Source organism: Podarcis gaigeae (assembly GCF_964106915.1).
Source record: "Podarcis gaigeae genome assembly, chromosome: 11".
Taxonomy (NCBI): domain Eukaryota; kingdom Metazoa; phylum Chordata; class Lepidosauria; order Squamata; family Lacertidae; genus Podarcis; species Podarcis gaigeae.
The window spans coordinates 19965777-19971855 of record NC_139687.1 but is presented as its reverse complement, the minus strand read 5'-3'; the positions used below and the strand labels follow the sequence as shown (position 1 = coordinate 19971855).

Sequence of the window (6079 nt, the reverse complement as noted above, 5' to 3'; positions counted from 1 at the left end):
GAGGAAGCAGACAGGTTGTGCTACCTCACAAAACTGGTTGTAAGTAGGAAGCCCAAGAAGCTGGGTTGGTTGATGGAGCAGTGCTTCATTCACCCGAATGGGCCAGATTCTACTGTCCAGTCACTAGAGTTCTATTACACTACAATCATATTGTCGAAATCTTTTACGGAACTCTTTTCCTCGCTATACATTACTGTATTATTTTATACTCTGGGTAAGAAAACTTATTTCCATCTGCAAAGAGACTAATTTGAGCAGAACATAAAGCACACAGCTCCCTTATACTAATCAGTGTAAACTTCAGCATAAATTGCGTCCATATTTTTCTCTGGAAATTTTCTGCTCTGGTTACAGCTGGCAATATGTGGAATATTATTGCTTAAAATTTATCACAAGCACCCTTTGGTTTGCCATGCTTCACTTACACCTTTATCTTTCTCCATTACTGACTCAGAAGTAGCAATCAAAATATGGCATCAAATAAGGCAACACATATCAAAGAAGCTATGAGAGTTACTATAAGCATACTTTCCCGCTTCTAAACCACCTAGGCCTTGTTTGGCTCTTACATGTGGGCTGCCTGGATTTCCTTGTATAAAACTGTTCCACAGACCAGATTCTATAGTCTCCAGGGCACATGAAAGAATCATTCACAGTCCTAATGAAAGCTCTGGATTTATCTGGAATGTGCATTATGGCACAAAGTCATTAGAGGCCTTATCTCTATTCATGTATTCAGTATCCATGGTTACATCCAACAACTAAGGATACTGTGCACATAGATTAGTGGCTTTAAATTCCAGCCCCAATTTACTTGTGTTCATTCAGAGTCCTCACACAAACAGCTGTATACATGGAGGGCTCTCTCTATATAACTGAGAATGCTACAAGGAACTAGACTACAAGTATGTACTCTCCACTCGAGTGATGAGTACTGGTGCAGTACTTGTATAAGCTTCTAGCCTTTTTACCATTTCTGATCTTTCAGAAACATACACATTGAACATGGAAAATCAGGCAGGTACCTTCACTAAGAGTGCTATATTGTAAAGCAGGAAGATCTTCTCTATTATCTATTGGGGACTAGCAGTCTCAGACCCAACTTTGCTTGGGAATTCAAAGAAACTAGAAAAAAATCAGTGCCATTTCGAATTTCAAAATGGCACCCTATTGTTTCCAAACATAGGTGAAAACTTGCTCCTTGATCTCAGGAACCATCATACAAAATTGGGTTACAATATCCTAGGAGGTGGGCAAATGCATAGTGAACACATAAAATGTATAGCAGATTTCCAAGGTCTGTTTCTGGGCACAGTTCAAAGTTATTCCCCATAAACCTGTCCAGGTGTTAAGATCTTCTTCCAAAGCAGCCCTTCTGCAGGTCCTCTCTGCAGGTTCAGAGGTGAGGTGGATGGTAACCTGATAAACAGCCTTCTCAATGTTAACGTCTCATCTCTTTAATCGTCAGAGATGTTCATCAGGCATCACCTCTGCTGCCTTTTCGGCACCAAGTGCAGTCTGTTTTCTCTGCCCAGGATTTTGAGATTTTCTGCTTTAGCTCTGTAATTTAAACATTGCCAATTTCTAGCTTATCCTGCTGTACTGAGCATCTTTGAGCTGGAGCTGACAGTGACGATGTATCAGTTTTCCTCAAAGCAAGAAGCATTCCATTGATGCTGCCTTCAAGCTAGCTTGAAAATTCAGACCTGCTCCACCCTTCCTGGCTTACATGTCATCACTTTAAACCAGTGGTGAGGAAACTGAGGTTTGTTTGACTCTGCCTACCATCAGCTTCAGTCAGCATGGCTAATGGTCAGGAGATTATGAGATCTGTGTCCTCCAGACGATTGCTGAACTATAGCCCCTCAGCCTCAGTCAGCATGGCTAATGGTCAGGAGATTATGAGATCTGTGTCCTCCAGACGATTGCTGAACTATAGCCCCTCAGCCTCAGTCAGCATGGCTAATGGTCAGGAGATTATGAGATCTGTGTCCTCCAGACGATTGCTGAACTATAGCCTCCACCTGTACTCTAAACTGTTTCCCCCCATTTCATGCACACACACTCAGAACTACCATGATAGTAGGTGTGGCCTGGCTGGTAGTAGTTACCAATTGTCATAGACATCTGAAGAAACATATTCCAGCCATTTGTGTCTGTTGGAGAATATCCTGGTCACTAGACAAGACAAAAGATGGCTATTTGTAGGTTGTTACAGAACATTCATTGCAATATTCAAAACTGATGAACACGGTTTCTGGTGAGTTCAACAGTAACCAAAAAAGGAAGAAAAAACCTGCTTGCATAACTTGTGTGGTTTAAGGATGGATTATTTGACATTACACATTTTCTTCTACGTAAAGGGCAGATGAAGTCTGTGGACATGCAATCAGGTAGCCAAGTTCCAGTTCTGTATGTATTTAAGGAATGCTTACTACAATCCTTTGGAAGGGCTTATCTCAAATCAGATCATATTTTTTTTACAATTAGCTCTGTTGTTTACAGCAACACATGTTGATCAGTGATCCCATGTGATTCAAGTTCCATCCCCGCACCTCCCTGCCCATAGGCTGTTTTTCCTGGAAAAACTCTCTTGGTTTTTCCCATCTTTGAGATATTATTCATTTGCATTTGTGACTATAGAGGGAGATATTTTAAGCAGGAAATCCAATGAGTAAGTGTCTAGATTTGTTTCCATTTTGAGTGCCCAACTGGGTTACTGTGGATGCAGGGGGAATTAGGCAAAAAGCTACTTTGCAGCCACTGAATAGCCAACTGATTTACATAATGCTTTTAACACAGCCTCTTGGAGAAAAGACTTGGAGAAAAGACTTCAAAGCATCTTACTGGGCCATTTAAACCTGCTTATTTGATGTGAGGAGGTTTAATAAGTTTAACCAGCATTTACTTTCACCTGGAAAAATTAATTTTTCTTAATGAAGCAGTATTCACACTGCTATCAAGCAACAGAGTGGAGCAAATTTAATGTGTGCATGCCTATCCAAGTGTATATACTTTACCCTTCAGTAAATCACAATCAGATTAAACATTACACTGACCATAAACTTGGTAATTATTGCCATTTTTGTTTCCAGAAAGCCTGGTTTAGGAAACCTGCCACACAAGATTTGAGGCATCTGTGTTACTATTGCAAAATATCCCAGATTGCCAATAGGGCTTCTCATGCTGCCCTCTAGATTTAACCTTTGGAAATGAATGGCTCTACTTTGTGTGGTTAGAATGTGACATATTTTGTTCTTCTGAGGTTTTGTCTTCATCCGCTGCTTTCCACTGCTGCAGCTTCTCCAGCCACAAGCAGATGTTCTTCAGTCAGAGATTTATAAATCGTAAAATCCAAATTATGAACCCAATCTATTACCTGTAATCTGATTTTCAACCAGCTATGCTTTCAAACAGAGAAGGGCTAATTGCATAGATGCTAATGTCAAAACAAAGATGTTATGGCCTAACCAAGGATATCTAGGCTATACAACTATGTCTGGACATTTTTAGAAAATGAGACTAAAAATAAAGTATAGCATGTCACAGGGTTTCTTCACGTTTGAACACAATTTTGCTGTTAATCCACTCCCCCCTCCAATCAAATTAGATTGGAATAGTCTACACATGAGGAACATACTAGTTCGTGCTAGTAGGTGTTCCATGTTGTGTTTGCTCTGCCATTCTCCCCCCCCCCCTTTTCTTGGTTCTGTTATTCCAGGATTCCCATATTTTAAACAGTGAAAATCCAGACAAAAATGTTGTTGAGATGTTTTTGAGCTATTTTTATGGAAAATCGGCAAAAACGACACTGCCAACATGGGTTGCCATACGTTCGGATTTCCCCCGACATTTTTTTACCGATTTCCGCCCAGACACTGCTGCCAACTGCAGTATTCTGGACGTGACTGAAAAATTCCGGATGTATTGCAACCAATATTCTGATTAAATACTGCAAATTTAATTCTGATTAAATACACAGATAGATGCACAAGCACCTTGTTTGTTTGTTTGTTTGTTTGTTTGTTTGTTTGTTTGTTTAAAAAATCCTGTCCAGGAAATGAGAGCCAGTGTGGTGTAGTGGTTAAGAGCGGTAGTCTCGTAATCCTGGGGAACCAGGTTCGCGTCTCCGCTCCTCCACATGCAGCTGCTGGGTGACCTTGGGCCAGTCACACTTCCTTGAAGTCTCTCAGCCCCACTCACCTCACAGAGTGTTTGTTGTGGGGGAGGAAGGGAAAGGAGAATGTTAGCTGTCGAGTTGCAGCTCGGCATTCAAGGAAAAATCAGTCTCACACCATAGTAGGTTCCGAAATATGGCCGCTCCTAGGGCTCATGCAGCACAGCTTTTATTGTGTGAAATCAGAAAGATACAAAATACAAGCCAAGCAATTTGTTCTAGCAAGCAGATAAGGACCTTCGCACTAGATCAGGCCATGCCACGTTAGCCAATCATATAGGACAGCACGAGCTGTCCACGCACTGTTCATGCTCCAAGGATGCTTCTAGCTATGAAATCACCCTGTAACAATAAGAACCTTGCTTATGCTCTCATGTACAAGCAATCATTTTCCCACATATCCCCTTTTCTTGTTTATACTATTAGAGGAAAAGAGGGACCATTAGTCCAATTCGTACACTTCATTGCCTAAACGTCTACACTTTGCAACATAAATTCCTCTTGTAATCCCTGTGGTGGGCCGTGGTCGGTACCACCATGCAGTGCATTGGGAAATCAAAGAGGGTATGCATTGAATGCAACAACACACCATAATGAAACCAGCAACACATGCAATTACAATCAATAATATTTTTCTTAACCATAATCCATTAGGTAACCAAGAAGACAACCATTCCCATGGATCAAAACCTTCAGGTGGATTCAAAGGATTATGGGCTATCATTTGTTCCATATGATCAATAGTAGCAGAGATATTGGTTGATTGATCAGTTATATACATGCAGCAATGAGAATGAATTAAGGCACAAATTCCACCTTTAGAAGCAAGGATCACATCTAAAGCATAATGATGTTGAAGAACTACATTTCTTATTTCTGATATTTCTTTGTTAATCATTTTTAAAGCCAAAATGGTGGAATTAAACAAATTTTCTGTCCAGTTTGCCAATTTATGCAAATCACGGTAATTCATGGCTGCACCTAAAGAAGGCAGAAGGGACCTAGAGATGGCCGTCCCTGTATATTGAGAAATAGGTGATAGTACTTCCCTTCTGTTACGCAAACGGACCGCTGGGAGCTTATCTATTTTATATACCAAGGGTACTACTATACCTAACGTGCAGGTACCAGAAAAGGCAGAGGGGATTTCTTTGTAGGCACGTGTGCCACAAAATAACCATAAATCAGATTGAAGCAAACATGTAGTTCTGCTGCTCTTTCTCATCCAGTCGAACCAAACATAAAAGTCTCTACACGCAGCTTGTTGTTCATAGGTCATGTAAGTTGTGACATTATTAATTAAAACCTTTGGTCTGCCACTCATGGTTGTAACATTAAGAAAACAAGAAGATCCATTAAAATACTCATAGGTCCAATTACAATATGGATAATGACCTAAAAATTTATTGCTATTATGATTGAAACGAAAACAATAAGACACTATTTTTGCAAGCGACAGAAGCACAGGCGGTAAACTTATACAATTATCCTTCATATTATTGCTAATCTTATATGAAACATTTACTGGAATACCGGAATATCACCACCAAAAGAAGCTCAAAGCTTCTCAAAGCTTTTTTTTTTCTCTCTCAGCAGCTAAAAGGCACTAGCCAAGCATATTGCAACAAGGTAGAGAATAGAGCCCATTGTCTTCACAGGCCCTGCTAAAGAACCACATTGCAACTTGCTTTCTGTCCGGGAACCATGCCAAAGCACAAGAATGAAACAACTGGAACACACTGAAATTCCCTCACCCCCTCCCCTGCCAAGAGTCCACAATAGTTCCAAGACAGCTTTCTGTACATGCTCAGGGGAACACATCATAGGGCAGGAATCCTGAGGGAGGAGAAAAGAAGAAGAGATCTGGGGGGTAAAATCCAAGCGATGCCGGTCCTGCGAGGG

At 40.7% G+C, this 6079-nt stretch overlaps 1 long non-coding RNA gene across 1 annotated transcript; it reads right to left on the bottom strand.

Annotated features, from left to right (window-relative positions):
* Positions 1-4300: 4300 nt before the first annotated feature.
* Positions 4301-5791, bottom strand: LOC310827617. The gene is made up of 2 exons (XR_014556467.1): positions 5660-5791; positions 4301-5586 (listed from the first exon to the last, which is right to left on the bottom strand). It is a non-coding gene; the product is annotated as an uncharacterized lncRNA (long non-coding RNA).
* Positions 5792-6079: the final 288 nt, after the last annotated feature.